Source organism: Epinephelus fuscoguttatus, linkage group LG6, assembly GCF_011397635.1.
Source record: "Epinephelus fuscoguttatus linkage group LG6, E.fuscoguttatus.final_Chr_v1".
NCBI classification, from domain to species: domain Eukaryota; kingdom Metazoa; phylum Chordata; class Actinopteri; order Perciformes; family Serranidae; genus Epinephelus; species Epinephelus fuscoguttatus.
Window position 1 is genome coordinate 36,561,199 of NC_064757.1, and position 16,443 is coordinate 36,577,641.

Consider the following 16,443-nt stretch of genomic DNA (forward strand, 5'->3'; position numbering starts at 1 on the left):
GGTTGTGTGTGGGTGCGTTGCTGCCATATGTTCTTTAGGTAGTTCATGGAAAATCACTGACATGTTGGTATTAGGGCTCTATTTTTAGTACCCACGCTCTCAAACTATTGCTGGTTCTTCGGTGTGTTTAAATCTGCCCCAGCAACTTGCCAATATTTCTTCTGTCTTCTCAAAATCCTCATCACGATAAGAGAGAATATAGGGGCGAGAGAAAAAAGGGAGGAATTCAGAGAAGCCAAGCAACCAATCTCCCAAAATAGGTCAGTTTGAAAGCACGATGAATTTTCATACAGCCTTTTAAAAGGGCTTTTTAGGACTGAGGATTGTGGAGGAGAAGATGCTGCTGAGGATCTCTTTCTCACACACACACACACACACACACACACACACACACACACACACACACACACACACACACACACACACACACACACAGCCGGGTCGAGGTTCGTGGAGGGGCCGAGCAGACTACTACTGCCCCCTGGTGTTAGCCACCAATATGGCATGTTTTTTTTCCTCTCTCCTCACTTGGGCTTGCATCCAAAGGCTCACCTCTACTGAGCATTTTGGCGAGGCAAAAACATGTGGGTTCAGCTTCCTCATATGGGCAGCACGATCGGCGCTTCAATGAAGATGTGGGTGTCCAAAACGCTGAACGAGAACGGATGAGATGTCCATTTGTTTCCCCTTCACACGCCCTCTTTTTTCTGCAGCTCCCAGAATCGGAGCCTACACAAACACAAGGGAGAGGGAGAAATCAATGAGGATGTGCCAGACTTGGCTCTCTTATCCGCAAAATCAGTGCTCTTATAGGCTGCCGCATCACGTTCAGCCTGGGGTTGTGTAAGAATAGGGAGGCACTCTCTGACTCATCATCCTGAAATAAAACAAGCAATTATTCATACCCTGTTTGGAGGAGAATCAAATAAGTTAATACTGCTGACACGGGCTCTCAGCTCACCTCCAACTGCTCCTCTTTTCAACTCTATTCAATGTATCTACTGTATAGTCTCTATAGTGTGTCTCTTCTTTCCACAATCTCATCACAATGGGGAACCAGACCTGTGATTAAAGTGTCACACCAGTTCCATTCATTCAAGATGCCCATTTAATTAATTCATTTATCCATCGTGTGCTGAAAAGAACAGCTCAATCCAATTAGATTTTTATTCAAGCTTTTCATTTTTTAAGCTTGTACTATGGAGAGAATCTGTCCAGTCAAGCATTCATATTTCACCAGAGAAGGGGGAAATGGTAGAAAATGAGCAGAAATAAATTTTAGCTCATCAGCTCTTGGTGTAATTGTATCATAGAGTAGATGACGTGTTGCGTTATTATGAAATGTGTTGCACAAAGTAGGGATTACAAGCAAATTAAAGCTGCTGTAATCAATAGTTTTCTATTGGCAACAGATCACATGACTTTCTGAATATGAATATTGTCACTTTCTAATGAACCCAAAGAGAATTAGTGCCTGACTGTGAACTTCACCTCACCGCTATGTAGGTTGAACACAGCGTCAAAACATTTAAACAAATCGACTTACCCGAACAAAATCGATCAGAGCTAGAAGACGTTGTGGATGTCTCCTGTTTTCAGCATTTCTTCTCCGTTGATTCATTAGACAGAGAAGTATAAACATAGCACACGCCACAACACAAGCGCTGCAACTGGCATTTTCAAACCTGAATGACTACCGGTATCTTGCATCGCTACTTCGCGTGACATATGCCTGCATGTTGGTCACGCCGATTTGCATGAAGTGGTGTCTCATTTCTTAGGGAAAGATCTCTACCCTAATATTTCTCACCTCCCTCATCAAGGGTTATCTTGCAAACAAGGGCACTCAATACCAAGTGGAAGATTTAAGGGGCAGAAATGGGATTGGGCAAAAATTAACAACTAGCTAGTGAACAAAGGGGAGCATCTAGCAGCTACAGTGGCAGATATACCACAGGTATCCGTCTCAGGAGTTGGTGGAGACCAAAAATGAGAGTGAAAACTGTACTTTCATACTCATCAGATGGAAAGATACAAATATGACTACAGACAGTTAAAACAAAATAAAATAGAATGTGGTGTAATAAAACTAATAATAACAGTCAATAAAAAGGTAATGGCCCAAATACATGGGGCACGGGTGCAGCGCGACATGTCTGCCACACCATGCCCGCAGTAAGTGTGTCCATTGTAATCAAGCTGCACTTGCCCACACGGCCACCATGATGCTCAACGTTAACTTCATGCAGCTGAGCAACCATGTGGTCCAGACTCCTCCTTGGTCATTTGTTCAAGGTTTACATAGTTTAATACACCCAGCATCATACTTGCATTGGCCATGTCGTTGAGCTAGTTTGCTGTCTCTGTTATGCACCAGTTGGGAGCCACTGGCCTATGCTTCCAAATCCTGCATAACTAACTACAATTTCACTTGGCAAAACTTCATGCACACAGTGAAGCTGGCAGCAACCACACGCTGCAAAGATGGAGTCTGTGTAGCAGGTAAAAACCCTGGTCTGCCCAGCCCACTTGACACGCAACATCCGTGCTCCATGTGTTTTGGCCGCAGCAGTAAAAGTGAAGGACGGTCAAAGACACACTAGATAATCATAGACGTAGACACTCACATTGACACATATATAGACACTGAAAATATATGACATTGATTTTAGTTGTTAATTGTTGCATTAAATGGTTAGTTCACCCAAATTGAAATACATATTTTTTTACTTTCCTGCAGATTTTCTCTCTGAAATGTCTTCAGACATATTTTGAAAAGCACAAATTTCAGCTTCATTTTATTTGGGTGGAGGAAAAAAAATCACAAAAGATATGCCGAAACCTGCACAAATAAAACCCAAACTATGTGCCAGATATCTAAAGTCAAGTTATTGGTATGCAGATTGAAGAGAGCAGGCTGGAGAAACTGTATATTTTTTGTGATATGGATGAACCAACCCTTTGAAGACACTGAAAATAATAGGAGTCTAAAACAAATATGAAACTTAAATAAATGTCAGTGAGAGAGAAAAGGGGAAGAATAGGTACATTTTGGAAGTGGGTCAGATCCAATAGGTTCAGTTAAACATGGTTTACTTCGGTTGAGCTCTGCTGCCTTCATAGAAGCACCTCAGTAAAATCTTCAGCAAATCCAAACACCAATCTGGTCGATTGCTGTTTGTCTGCTCACCGCAGAGCAGCAAGAAAACCAGCCCGGCAGCTTCACTCTCTCTGCTTTCATCTCAGCATCACTGGTCTGGTAAATGTTCCTCCTACTGTTCTGGCATGACAATTGGATCCCCAAACCAAGGAGCACCATGCAGCGTTTGCCTGGTAGCATGCTGCTTTCTATAGGCATACGCATATCCAATTACTCCCATGCAAAGACATGGGCAGAGGCACACATGCTCACACATATGCAGAGCAGTGTGTGGGGGTTTCTGTGTGTATTAATAGTATTAGAAAATAACATTTGTCATTCTAATGGCATTTGTAAAAGGACAATAAGGATTTCACAGAATAAATTCAAGCCCTTATAACTCAGTGACTAAGTGAGTGCCTTTCCCTCTGAGAGAGGTTGTCATCCACATGGCCACATTATTTTTTTCTTTTTTATTTGAGCTGTCTGCACATGGCAGTTACAGATGTCTATAGTCATTCCAATAAGCTATTATTAAAGGGATAGTCAGGATTGTTCTGGTGGGAGTTGCCGAGTGTTGGAGATATCGTCCATAGACATGTCTGCCTTCTCTTGAATATAATGGAACTAGATGGCACTCAGCTTGTAGTGCCCAAAGCGCAAAAAAAAAAAAAAAAAAAAAAATTGAAAACAATCAGCAATGTCTTCTTCCAGAAATCATGACATGATTACTCCACAGATTTTTTGATTGACTGATTTTTATTTTCTTAGAAGAGTGTCGTGCATTTTAGAGCAATTTAGATGCCCAGCCCACATGGACTTATAAGACACTACAAAAACAAAACAGGTTCAAGACAGGAGCAGTGAAGGCAAAAGGCCAAGCAGAAACAGCTTTGTTAAAATAGCCATAGGCTAGAGTCTTTTATGCCTTTAAACGTAAAGAGTCTTCTTGCGCAATTGGATGGCGTTCCAGATAAATTGAGCTAGATTAAAGACCTTATTTGTAAACAAAAAAAGAAGTCTTGACTCATCGGACATCAGAAATAAATCAGGACATTTGGCTGCAATTTTACAAAAAAATTCATGTCTAAGATCATGGTATAATGGACAATAAAACAGAAAAAGCATTTCATCCTCGACAGATCTCTGAGCTCTGGTCAGGTTAAGAGTGACATAGCGCTCTGGCTGATAGATGGATTTTAGCGTACAAAATGTTTTCAATTTAGGCTTATGTAAGACCTCTTATAGGTTAGGTTAGAGCATTCACACGACATCTGTTGATCGAATGGTCGCAGTATTCAACAAAAAACACAAGTTTGCGTGTGTTGTGACCTCCCTCTGCCACCGTAGACATCTCCCCCTTGACCAAGCGAGATCTGACAGGCACACGTTTCATGTACTTACCCATTTGTAGTGCTAAATATTAATTCTCCAAGAGCTGGAATAATCACTGGCGCGCGAACCTGTCCACCCTGGGCTTTGGGTCCAAACTCACTTCTTCTTGGGGTACCGCCACCAACTGTTCAGGTGTGGTTTGCATTTTGACGGGACAGCAACAGCTGCTGTGCGACGCATCTGTTCGGTTTTGGTGTGAATACACGTGTGCTGTAGCTACGCTTGTGGACCGCTTCGCGAGCGCTACGCAAACGCATCGATTGCGGTGTAAATGAGGCCTTACTGTGAGCAGTTTCATGTAGGAACTATTTTCTTTCTACCAAACTACACCCCATAACAGTATCAACCCACAGACAAAAGCATTCATCTGCTGCTAGCTCACCTAGCACCCCTGAGCTAGCTAACGTTACAGCTCAGCCGAGGAGGACGCCGTTATTGTTACATCGGTGAAAGAGAAGGCAGATATCTCCAATAGTCAGCAACCTACACTAAGATAAGATAGATTGATTTATAACACTGCAGGTAAGATGAAAAATATGTTTCTTTGATCAGGGGGTTAACTGTCCTTTTAAGGTATGGTTAGGTTTGTTAAACAGAATTGAAATTTGCAGCTCTGTGATAAGATGCTTCTAATTCCTAGATTACCAGGATGTTATCTGGAGATACATGTTCTTACTCGTAGATTATTTCTATTCTGTTTTTAATGAACTGATTACTTCTCATGAATATCTTCTCAGGTGCTTGCTTTCTGTCTGTAAATATGTTACCAAAGTCAACGTGACGTCACAAGATTGCTGCCATCTTTGAAAGGGAGGATGTATTCTCTGGTCTGTACAGTGCAAAGTCTTGGTTGAGTTTTGATTAAGTCACACAAATCACAATCTTTAGTCACATTTTGATTGAATAATATTGAGGCCACATGGCATTCGTCTATTCTGATGCCCTTTCTGGTGATTCTACGCTAAGATATGATGAAAGACTTGATCGCTGGGCCAGTCAGAAGCTAATGAGTAGCCCTACCTGATGGGAGTTTAAATGGAAAACTAGAATGAGATTATTTAAGACCCCTCTTATGTTGGCAATATATAGCAACACCTCTTCATTACGGTGACAACAAAGTGGAAAAATTGTCAACCTCACCCATGTTTTTTAAGATCATCCCAAATTGGAAAAATATTGGAAAGACATTAAGGTGGAGATTAAGCAAATCATGGGGGTAGACCTACCTCCAGAGCCAGCATTCTTTATATTGGGAGACACAGTAAATGTAAAGCCACCAGCTGTCCAACAGAGGAGGGAAAGATTGAGGAGTGTATATTTGATATGAAGTGTGACGGCCAAGCTCCAACTCAAGACTAATGTCTTTAACATAAAGTGGACACCAGTAATACTACGGAGACTGACTAAGGACACACCTTCGCCATAACCCCAGCGGAGAGGAGGAGTTTGATCGATACTGTTCACATGCAGCTGAAGCCATAAATACAGATGCGTTTCTGAATGTGTAGAAATACATGTATAGTGGTGATACAATGACAAGTGACCTTCCTATGTCATCCCTCCAGAGTTCCCCAATTGGCATTAAATGAATTTGGCTATTTGGGTGCCTGTGTTCCAGCCAACATTTGCATGTGGGGCCCATATGGGTCTCAAATGGACGGAAAAATGGGCCCTGTGTGGGATTGTCCACAGGTTCCACATTGGCTCTATGCCAGTTGCCCACATGGGTGGTTTTATCCAAGAGGGCCTCAGATACAATGCCTGTTTTGGGCCCATACTCACTTCGTACCCAGGTAGCCTTAGCATAAGCTATGTGGGGACCACTTGATTAAATCCAACCATGTGGGCAACTGGCATGGGGCCATTATGGAACCCATGGTTAATCCCATATAGGGCCCACACACAACCCACATGAGCACCACATACAAATGTTGGCTGGGGTCTGTGCTGCCTCTATTTATAATATGAACAAGATATGTTGATGCAAAGCTTACATTTGTTATGTGATACACCATGTTTGTTTGTTCTTTGATATAAATATGACTACATTTGATTAAATTTCAAAATAAAAGTCAAGTGCAAAAAAAAAAAAAAAAAAAAGACTTGATCGGCTAGTTTTACATGGCACCACTACCTTTACACTAGCTTAAAGAATGAGTAGAGTACAAGTAAGAAGTATCACTGCTATACCATTATTCTATAGCCCCTTTTACACTGCCAGATTTTTGGCGAATGTTGGGCCGTTTTGCTGGCAAGCTGTGAGCATTTAGACACACAAAGCCGGATTGCCGAGTTGATCCAAGGTGCCCGATTTTCGGGCTCGTAGGGTGGTCATATTGGCCAACCTTTTTAGTTTAAACAGAACGAGGCAGCCTTCCACAACGGGAGGGGCTGTTGAAGACTTGTGGGAGGAGCTGTTAATGATGCTGCACATGCGAGCCACTGGCGGTGGATAAACAGGAAACAGCTGATAGCAGGAATGAGCAGCTAGTAGCAAGAGGGAAACACAAACCTGACAGACACTGTAAAGATGAGCAACTGGGGAGACAAGGAATTGCGCTTCCTCCTTGTCCTCGCAAATGAAGAGGCTATTAACCGTCAAATGACGGGAACGGTGAAGAACTTGCAAGACTTATGAGAGAATTGCCGAAGGACTGACCAGCTGCAGCTTCCCTCCCACATCACTGTTTACGTCACACGCTGAGCTACACGTTTTGTTGCTTGCTCACGCCCCCCATTGCCCCAAAAAAGGCACATTCTGTATAAACAAAAGTAGGCAGGCAGCATTTTGCTGCACTCCCCGATTTTGTTTTTATACTGCCAATGCTGAAAAAAGACTGATTGGGCTTTCCTGCAAATTTGCATAATTCCTATCTAAAAAAGGCTTATGACTTATAACCATGAGATTTGTTTGTTATTTTCACTGGTTATGACATGGGTAGAGCAGACATAAGTGTGAGTAGACGTGGGGGACCATGGTCTGTTTTGGCTGACACTCCCGTTGGTGTTTACATGAGCCCTCTTGATGGCCGCCAAACAATTTTCCTTTGCAATTCCTCAACTGGTATGATATGAAACTGGAGACTTGGATTCGTCTTGTTAGTTGTACAACCACTCAGAGCAGCTCTTTGGCACGTTGGCATGTTGATGTCACAAAGAAAGCAATCTTAATTTGCTGCTTTTCTGAGCAGTTCTGCGCTGCTACTACAAAGGGTACTGGAGGTTGTGTTGCAACAACAGACCAGACACTGACTTTGAGAATTATTACAAGCTGTTCAGCTCACATGTGTAGCACATGTATTTAATAAAAGCACAAATTTATTGATTTTTCTATTCCCAATTTTCAAATGTGACTTTTTTTTTATCATAAACCAACATACAATCAGCCGCACTGCTACTTTTGTTCCTGAGCCACAATCGTTTCTTAGCACGAATGTTAAACTGGTACACGTCTGACTTACTCTCAGACTAAAAGGGTTACTAAATAATTAAATTGGAACATTGTGTTATAAACCCCATTCAATTATCAAACATTTCTCACCAAGGGGCAAAAATGTCTTCTCAGCTTGTAACTCTGTGAACAAAAGGCAAACCTGGAGGAGAATATGTGGCAAAGAAAAAGAAGCGTGCACACTCTGCTACCTAACATACATACACACACACACACACACACACACACACACACACACACACACACACACACACATATCTCCTGTATGATGTTTGTCTCCAGGAAGATTTATGTGTTACCTTTATCCCGGATCTATATACCCACAGACATATATAGACAGAATTGAATTCAAATGTATACGCATGCAGGTGCAAATAAACACTCAACCAAGCGTGCACACACACCAACATGGTTTTCTTCCCCAGGCATCAGGTAGCCAATCCATCCTGTGATAGGTAATTGTTCTTTTTCTTATTAAAAGAACAGGTGGCCATGAGATAGCAGTCTCATTTTTCACCGCTGCTGCACTCCATGAGTCCAAACTAATGATCAAAACATTGAGCCGCTCCAAATCATCTCTCACCCCAGACTGATAGATATGGGAACTGATGGGAGGAAGAGTGTGTGTGGGTGCAGGTGTGTTTATGTGAGCCTACACTGCTGATGCATCAGTGTGTGACTTCTTGTATGTGTGTTTCTACATCTATATGTTCTCTGCACTGTATGTCTGCATGTGCACATGTGGTTATGCATGGGTGCCATGTGTTTGTGAGTGTACAGGGGCAAATGTGGAAAATCTAGGCCTTTGGGGTCAACTTCAAGTGTTGGAACAAGGTTGTTTGGCCAGCGGCTGTGACGGATCGCTTGCTCTGCTCCTTTTCCACACTGGTGGCATTCTCTAAGAACTTTTATCTGAACACCCGCCCACATATACACACACCAACACACACAGAGAAACCTCTCATCTTCTTTTTTTTATGCCTCTGTACAGAGGGCCGGCTACAGCCCCGGCAGGAGCTGTCACCAGCATGCGTATGTATGTATCATTCTCTTGAGCGTGATAAATCAAACACCTTGAGAGAATTTCCTCAAATTTGGCACAAATGTCCACTCTGAATGAACTGATTAGATCTCAGTGGTCAAAGGTCAAGGTCACTGTGACCTCAGGAAACAGTTTTTGTCTGTTACTTAAGAATTCATGCACTTACTATGACAAGATGATGAAGTGATGACATTTTATATCCAAAACGTCAAAGGTCAGCTTCAGACTTTGGCATCAAAATGTTCCGCAAAAACACTACTAATCTACACGCTCGCCAGTCCTAACCGACCACTGCTCATGAGGTGAAAGCGAAGAGTCCACTTGTTCTTCTTCTTCTTCTTTGATGCATGATTTATTTATCACCGTAGTCTTCAATGAAAAACTTCCAAACGTTCACATACCTGTGTCCCTAAATCATTCAAAGGTTCAAATTTTCAACATTACATCAAGCAGCAAACACCTGACTTGACGTGTCCCAGCGTTGCAGTCTATAAACTATGTGTGGTCCCCCGTCTAGCATTACCTGTCCCTCAATGAATGGCTCCTACCTATACTGACAGACACCCATGATAAACAACGATCCCTACACATACATTTCACACTGGAGACGGCTCCTACAGTCATAATTCAGGAACAGAAGGGGAGACATTTGGTCAGATACTGAATTGGTGACACTAATCTTGGGCGCACACCTTGAAACTGTGCTGATTGTATAGATCTTCTGAGCTGCAGGGTTGAAAATGTGTCCGAAGTATCCATGTTTTAGAATTTATAGCTTCTTTGCAGACATCCATATCTGAAAAATTTTCAGTTGTCATGGCAACATATGAGTCTGGACAGATATGGGTGGAGACTGTAACTGCAACTTGACGGGTTGGCAGCGGCAATGACAAAGTGGTACTTCTAGTTGGCCATAAGTCAATAACTCATAAATTAATGTTAAATTTAAAAAATGCGTTGTTAAAATTTCACACAAATGTCTAACAGGATGAAATGATGAGATGACGGCCATGATTCAACTCTAGGACCCTCGATTAAGAATTTTCCTAGTCGACCAATAGTCGTCATTTAGGGCCACTTATTAATGATATTACTTTAATTATTAAATGATATATTTTGGTGGTTTGAGTTGAAGGTGTGAGAAAGAATAGTATCAGTAACATTGTTAACACTGTGCTACATTACAGAGAAATACAAAACCGTACTAATGAACCTTCATTAATATAGGCCTATATTTTATCTACAAGTGCACGTCACACACTGAGCGAGCCGCCTGTTAATGACGCTGTGGGCTAATGTAGCTACTTCCATGTTTCAGATGATACGTCATGTTTGTAGTCGACCGATGAAGATGAGTTTACATATCACCTTGGGTTCGTCCTTCACCTTCTCAAAATGATCCCACACTTTGGATTTCCTGCCCGACATGTTATTAACTAGCCTGTGGAATAACCGCAGGTACCAGCCCTGGAAATTAACCTGACTCCTGTCTGACTGCTGAGTGTGGACACTTCCTGTGTCTGTCCTTTCAAATTAAATTCCCACATGGACCAGTCATATAGGTTTTGATTTATTTTGACAAGGCGCAGCTCTTAATAGAGTTTCAGGAATGGTTTTTTTTTTTCCTGCGACTAAGCGACCAATGAAATCTTGCCGACTGATGACCTTTTGGGTGACTACCGTTTGGTCGACTGTTAGGGGGCAGCCCTAGATAAAGATAAACTTAATGAAACGTGACTAACAAGACAACAATGTGTTAGCTTCCCTGATCTCCTACTGCAGGTCTTTCTACAAGGGGCCTGAACAGAAAAAGCCTGTTCACCTGTAGTTTTAAGCTTTGGCTAAGGAAGGCCAGGGGTGTCCATCTTGAAACAGTCCGTGCTGATTGTATAGACCTTGAAGATGAGTGTGAAGCATCCATGTTTTAAAATTTGTAGCTTCTTAGCAGCAACATTCATATTTAAAGCACTGTCTCCTGGCATGGCTACAACTTTATGTCCTGTTCCTCTGGTATTCCACCACTAGCTCACTGGTTTTGCTGATACTGAGCTCCAGGCGACTGTCGTTGCACCATGAAATGAAGCTCTCTATCAGTCCTCTGTAAAAATACATTTAATACTGTTTTAATATATTCATTGACAGTCTTCACCACAGTATTATATGAGTCTGGACACACAGGAGTATAAACTGCTACTTGACTGGTCAGCGCCTGGCGGAGGCAAACACCAGCAAGGCGGTAAGTCTAGTTTTCCAGTTGCGGCTCTTTAGAGCTGCAGCATGCTTATCACTTTCAAAGGGAAACCAGGGCGCATCTCAGAGAGAAAAGATGAAAGCGCTTTAATGATCTATTATACATGGGGCCATTCATTGGCACAGAACAAAAGGTTTAGGTGTTGGAGGAGAAACGGCAGACTGTAAGAAGTTGAGACAAGATGCATTTTGTGTCATCCCCGTTACTCGTGACTTAAAGGGAAAGGATTGGGAGGCCGCTGTCATTGTTTTTAATTCCTCCTGGACGGCTTTACTCGCCTCCAAATGAGATTACTAAAAACACAAACCAGTCAGTGATGACAGACAGACTGGAGGAAAAAAAATAAATGAATTTCAGGGATGTGTGAGGCGTGTGATATGTTATTTGCATTTTTCCAGCCCCTCCCCGTCACAAAACCTGTGATAAGTGACAACGCTCTGCCACACACATCCACTCAGGAGATGTGGCAGATGATTTCAGTGATTTGTGTTTGATAGCGCACTGATGACACCGATGGAGGCGGCACGACGTGATGCTTTGGTGTGTGAAATAAAAGTGTTTTCCGTCATGCACACTTGACAGCGCGCAGGACGGAAAACACAAACTTCCCATCTCTCCTGCTCTCCCTCGGCTTTTGATCATCCGTGCTTCGTTCTGCCACTCTATTTGGGCCGATGAGATTAGTCATCGCCTGTCCCATCTGTTGTGTTTACGACTCATTTGTTTACTCGCTGGTTCACATCAGAGTGTACTGCGGCCAGGGGGATTCCTTCAGTGCAGGACTGGGTCCAGGCTCGGAGGTCAACTTAGCCCAATGATTCATCACATTTCTCACTAAGTAGCTGTGATGAAGAACACACATTCCCTTCATTTCTGACCATAATAAAGGCAAACAAATGGAAAAATGGAAAAATGCCATGACAAGGAGAATTGCAAGATTTGACAGTGCTGTTTTGGTCAGGTTGTTGTTAACCAGGACTAAGAAGTGATAATTTACCAGTGGTTTCACAAGTCAACAGTTTTCTTGTGGTTGCTGTCTGCAAGGAAATAGCTGTGAACATAAACTTGACAGGACATGAAGCAAGCCTGCAATAGTTTCACATTATGCAGATTAGCAGTACAGGCACAGCTGGAGTCATTCACAGTCAAATAAAACTCTGCCAAACCCAAAGTTGTCCACCATGATGTTTTAATGTATGCCAGATGGGAAATTGGCTCTCCGTTGAAGCTGTTTTCCACAGGCTCATGATTTGTCCATCCATCCCTGCATCCATTTTTTATTTCCCGCTTGTACCAATTCTGGATCACAGGAAGCTTGTGATATCCGTTCATTTTGTTATATGAGATCATCTTCACACATCAAATGCTTTTACAAGTTTTACAGGCTGAAATATCATTAGAGAAGAGCTAATCCTCAGCCAGAGGTCAAAGTCGTCATGTGCACAACAGTCAAAGCCTCGACAGCTTCAGGCTACAGGAGCTTATTTTGACAACACTCCTTCTGCACACAAAAAGAGTGAAAGCAAACAAAGTCTACATGAACAAATAATGTGACAGACCTATAAATGCATTAACAACCTTTTGATGAGGTGACTGAGTGTCCCTGTTTGCTCTGCACTGTAGCAGAAGTCATCTATTCCTGCAGCCTTACTTTAAATGTAATGTCTGTGTGTTAAAATCATTTCTCTCGTCTCTAGCTCACTGTTTTAATTCCATCGTATCAGTTTGCAAGCAGTTAGTTTAGCTATGACTCCTAGCTTGCTAGTAACAGTTAGCTTGGCTCTGTTCATATGTAACAAATTCGGCAGAGCAGCATCACTAAAGAACACCTTTCAATAGGTTAAATCTCAGTTAGTGATTTTTCTATTTTATTTGTTATTCACAGAGTGTCATGTGCTAAACTCTGTCTTGGCCTGGTGCTGTCACTTGCTGAAGTCTTGTTAAACTCGGAGCAGCTGCTGGCTATAGCTTAATATCTATTGTAGGCTACAGGCAGTGGTATCAGTTCTTTCATTTAGGGGTCTGTACACACGCCGTGTCTTTAACCACCTGGTTTCTAAGCAATCTTAACAAGCACAGTGAAATCCTGAGTGCAGAGCTGATCTTCCTCCAGGCGTTGTTTATAAGTGTGTAGGCCTATTGTCTATGGGACAGATGTACAGGTCTGGCAGCCCTGCACTAAAAGCATCACCTTCTTCTCCATATTTACCACAGACTGATAGTTATGGAAGACGGGAAAGATATCTGTCAGCTGTGATTGGTGGCATGTGCATGCTGCTACGTTCCAAAATTTGAGAGCAGTTGCTGTCGCACCCTGAAAAATAAACGCTCAGCAACATGTGTGCGCCATGGCAACGTTGATCTGGTGTTTGAGTGCGCCTGCTGCACATCTACATTAAAAACAATGAATTTGAGGCCCCTATATTGGCATTGTGTGTTTCTGCATGGATATGCTACATTTGTGCATTTTATATTCAGTTCAATTCAATTCAATTCAATTCAACACTTTATTCCGGACAAGGAGGCGGTCCATAGTACAGTACAATAAAAATACAAGACGCAATAGAAGGACAGACAGATACAAAAATATCAAATATTTGCATATAAACTAAAACACCAATGGTTCCAAAGCCTTCAGGTGAACTTAACCATACTCATGGCAGGATTTGCAAGCGCTGAAATTATGCTGTTTTGGTGACTCAGATATCCTACACATACAACTGTACATGAGATTCCTGAGTACAGCAGGACATGTAGAATCTACACCAACAATGACAAACATTTGGCTTGCACTGCTCCTTCTTGGCACCCTCAGCAGCATCCTCATGCCATCATTATACGCCACCTTGAGTATCTGCATACTGCTACTTTTGTAGCGCCACCACAAGTGGGCAGTATACATTGGGGTGCAAAAAGTTTTAACAAGAGTGGTCTTCACAGACAATGAGCACATACTAAATTTGCGTTTCAACATATTAGCCTGTGCATACATCATTCGGTATTGTTTTTGAATGTCCCTATCATCAGACAGGTCATCAGTTAGATAATGTCCTTATACATATCAAAGCAATGTATGAGTTGACTTTGTTAATGGGATTTGGAGGGGATGGACAGCGTGACACCTGGCGAGACACCTACCAAGCTGCAGAGCACTGGTCAAGACCAGCAACTAACAAAACTGTTTTTAATGAATCATTGCTGTGTATCCGGCGGCTTTTTAGCCATTAAATGCATTTCCTTACCATACCTCTGCGTTTCCATCCAGAATAGCAGACACAAAAGTTTTTTTTGTTTGTTTTTTACTGAAACAACACCGTGTTAGCTGGTTCTGATGGACTCCAAAACAAGTGTTAATCTGGGTATTGTTTAGGAGCCTAGACCACAGTCAAGTGCAATCATGTTCCAACTGGTTTGGTGCTAGTGCTCCCAATACAATCTGAAAGGAACAAAAATACAACAAAGCATAAAAGGTCCTCTTAAAAGAAACACTTAACCACCTCCTCACTTATGTTTTATACTAGGAAAATGGAGGTTGTCTCAAAAAACACCTCCAAATCTCAACACCAAGCATCTTTTTACATGGTAAAATCATAGATGCATACACTATTAATATTCAACACAATGGCTTTGACAGGTCAGAAGTTCAGATATGTCACCAAGATACCACAACAGGGGGAGGAACCTGCGTTGTCATGCCGTTTGCTTGCTAATCTTACCGTCATACAGGTCAAATATTAGTGTATCCTAGCGTAGCGAAGGAATGACCCCTTCTCTCCCTGTGATTGGCTAGTAAGGCAAGGCAAGGCAAGGCAAGGCAAGGCCTGTTTGTTGGCTCTGTTGATTGGATTAGTTGGGTTTAAGCACGAGGTGTGGGATTGATTGGGGTAAAAACGTCGCCAATCAGAGGCAGACTATTCCTTCGCTATCCGAGGATTCGCATCAGGTCATTAGTTCATGCAGTACAAGAGGCAGTGCAGAGACTGTTGCACAACCTTGCAGTGACTTTCAGTTCATACATAGAAACATCAGTCTTTTTAGCGCACTTCCAGTTGTTTTCCCACCAACATGCTCATTAAGTAATCTCAAGACAGTCCCTGTTTCCTTGATGTTTAGTCTCTTCTTGAGGTCAGACGTGAGTAAGGAGTACATGAGACAGAATGCACCCTGGGCCTCTGGGGCGTCCTTACAGCCGGAGTAGTGCCACAGAAAGTGATTGTTTTTATTGTCCCGGCTGGGATTATGCCACCAAAGGCAAAACATGATCTTTTCCGAATCATAACAATTTTTTTTTTTTTTTTGTGCCAAAACTAACCACACGTTAACTACAGCACTGGTGACATGTGGACTTTCGATATATCCGCTACATAATAATGTACAAACGTCCAATGTCAAAATACTGGTGATTGGGTTGTCCAGAAATGTTGAGTATCCCTAACTCTATGTAGCCTATTGAGCAGTGTTTCCTATTATGGGATATTCGTTAATTGGCACTTGGTTTCTGGTTTGTTCCTCAGTTGTTACTCTGGGTTTTCTTTGCACCTTATTGTAAAGTGCTGGCAGTTATTTTGCTGGGGAAATGTCAGTGTCTTGCAGAAAGTTAACCACTCTTTCTCCTTGTTTCTCCTTGTTAGACATTTGAGCCAAGTTAGCCTCAGATGTTGTTATAAAATATTGACAACGTGTCTTGCAGCATTTTTACTGACGCCAATATTCTGAGTTATACTGCGCTTGTCACTCTGACTGGCCATGTAGAAATGATGCTGCGATTATGTTGCAATGTCGGGAAATACAGTCTGCTGTCTATAGTTGAAGGGCTTTTTGAATTTTCCCCCCATCTCCACTTGTATTTAAGTTACTTTTGTACAGAAGCATCAAACGATTTCAACATCTCAGTCGACCTGTTGTCATGCAGAACACTCCTTGTGACTCATTCAGAAAGCAGCCAAACTGGATTCGTCCTGTTGTGGTTGAAGTGAAACAGCAGTCAAAGGTCAGCCAGCGGGCAGTTAAGGGCCATCCACACCAAGAACGATAACTATAACCATAATGATGTGAGCATCCGCACTAATGAATGAACATCCTGTAAACAGTGGTGCCAAGCACAAGCTGCTGTGACACCCTGTAAATCTGGATGGTGTTTGATTGGCTGTCAGTGTTCCTATCGT